General features: G+C 36.3%; 1 pseudogene; it reads right to left on the bottom strand.

Moving 5' to 3' along the window:
• The window catches only part of LOC114030056, a 112797-nt pseudogene extending 110961 nt beyond the window's left edge, over positions 1 to 1836 (bottom strand).
• Positions 1837 to 2615: the final 779 nt, after the last annotated feature.

Below are 2615 nucleotides of genomic sequence, written 5' to 3'. Positions count from 1 at the left end.
TTCTTCTTCTTCTTCTTCTTCTTCTTCTTCTTCTTCTTCATCCTAAAATAAACAACTCATACTCATGACCTTGTTCTATGTAGTCTCCTTCTAATTACCTTAATAATGATAAAGTCTTTAGGAGTTATATGTATAATATTCCCATATATGAATTCAAATAGTTTAACCTTATTGAGTCCCTTATGATTTCTCTTTTGTAATTACCTTTTCTATATTTTCTCAAGCTTTGTGTTTTAATGTCAAATTTTTTATTAATCTTTGATTAGGAAGGCTTGAAAGTCCTCTATATCATTAATATAAATTTTTCCTCTGAAGTATTATCCTCAGGTTGGCTGAGTAAGATATTTTGGTTGTAATACTAACTTATTTTCTTCTGGAATATTACATTCCAAGCTCTCTGTTCCTTTAATGCAGAAACTGTTCAATCTTCTGTGATCCTGTTTGTGGCTCCACAACATTTAAATGTTTTCTTTCTGACTGTCTGCAATATTTTCTCCTTGACCTGGGAGCTCTGGAATTTGGCTATAATATTCATGGGAGTTTTAATTTTGGGATCTCTTTCAGGAGATGATTGGTGGATTCTTTCAATTTTTATTTTAACTTATGGATCTAAGATATCAGGGCAGTTTTCCTTGACAATACTTTGAAACATGATGTCTAGGCTCTTTTTTTTTTTGTCATGACATTCAGTTCAGTAATTCTTAAAGTATCTCTACTTGATCTTTCTGGGTCAGTTTTTCCATTGAGATATCTTATGTTTTTTTTTCTATTTGTCATTCTTTTGACTTTGTTTTAATGTTTCTTGATGTCACATGGAGTCATTACCTTCCACATGACCAATTTGAATTTTTATGAATTATTTTCTTTAGTGACATTTTTACCTCTTTCTCCATCTGGCCAGTTCTACTTTTTAAGGAGTTTTTTTTTCTTCAGTGAATTTTTGTGCCTTTTTTTTTCACAATTCATCCAATTCTGTCTTTTAAAGTAACATTTTCTTTAGTATTTTTGCAGCTCTTTTACTAAGCTATTAATTATTTTTTTCATAATTTTGTTGGATCATTCTCATTTCTTTTCCCAGTTTTTCCTCTACAACTCCTATCTTTTTCTTTAACTTTTCCAGGAATTCTTTTCTGGCCTTGAGCTCAATTAATGCTTTTTGATTCATTGCTTGTAGCCATTTCCACATTGTTATTTTCTTCTGAATTTATGTCTTGGTCTTCCCTGCCACCATAGCAGCTTTTTATATTCTAATTCATTGTTGTTGTTGTTGTTTGCTCATTTTCCAGCTTATTTTCTGATTTTTAACTCTGTGTTAAAGTTGGGCTGTGTTCACCTGGGAGACGGGAAGGGCACTGCTTCAAGCTTCAAGCTTTTTTGTGCTGCTGTTTTCAGAGCTAGTTCTGGGGATCTGCAAGTTTTTGTGCTTACATGGTGGTGTGGTTACTCCTCTGTGGGTCTGCTCTCTGTTTTTACCCAGGAAGGTTATCTGCTTCCTTGAAGCCACAAGTGCTTAGTGTTCCTCTTGACCCTGTAACTGCGACCAAGTTCCCTATTTTCCTGTAGCCAAAGGTGCTAGCTATCTTCTCTCCTTGGAACAGTGATTAGGGCTTCTGCTCCCTTGTGACATATCACATGTGTTCTTCTCCATCTTAGAACTATACTGAGAACTGTATATGGGCAATAGAGTTGCCAAATCAGTGTCAGTTGTACCCAGTGCCAGCAGAAGGTCCTCCACAATCTCTTTCCAACCAGTTGTCTGACCACCTTACCATTTCTGGGCTGAGAGCTTCCGAAGCTGCTGCTGCTGCTATCATGACTACCTCCAAAACCCACCATTGCTATTCTTGTTGCACTCTGGGCAGGGCCCCATGTTGGTGTCACAAACTCTTCTATGACCTCCAAAGTTGTCTTAAGTTGGAAAAAATGTCTTCTTGTGACCTTTTGTTGGCTCTGCTGCTCCAAAATTTGATTTTAGGAGTTATTTTAATGTTGTTTGGAGGAGAATGTGGAGAGAGTCCAGATGGGTTGCTCCCTGAACTCCTCTGTCTTGGCTCTACTCTCTCTGAAATCCAGGGGGTTGGTAATACTTTTGATTCAATTTAATGAACCTTTATTAGAGGTCTACAAGGTGAAAGTCATTAAGATAGACAGAGAGCCTACAAAGAAAAAAAATCAATCTGAAGGTAAATATACTATGTGCACAGATAAGTCAACACAAGTTAATTTGAAGAGGGAGAAGGAGCTAACAACTGGGATGATTAGAAAATAGTTTAGGAGGCGGCACTTTAGAGGAGCATTGAGGGAAATAAATGATTCTAAGTAATAGGGATGAGGAGTGCATTCTAGACACCTGTGCATAGACATGGAAATGTGAAATGGAATGTCAGATTTGGAGAATTCCTAGTAGGATAGTTTGGCTGGAATGTCTATAGTGTAGAGTGCGTGAAGGAGACTCTTATGGAAAAGTCCTAGGTAAACTAGTCCTAGACTGTGAGTAAGTTTAAACACAAAACTGAGTAATTTATTTTTTATCCTTGAGAAAAAAGAGAGCTTTAAAGATTCTTGTGCAAGGGAATAATGTGATATGTGTTTTAGGATTGTTAATTTGACAAGTG

This window comes from Vombatus ursinus, unplaced genomic scaffold (assembly GCF_900497805.2).
Source record: "Vombatus ursinus unplaced genomic scaffold, bare-nosed wombat genome assembly UNPS02014945.1, whole genome shotgun sequence".
NCBI lineage: Eukaryota > Metazoa > Chordata > Mammalia > Diprotodontia > Vombatidae > Vombatus > Vombatus ursinus.
This window is presented reverse-complemented; position numbering and strand designations above follow the sequence as displayed.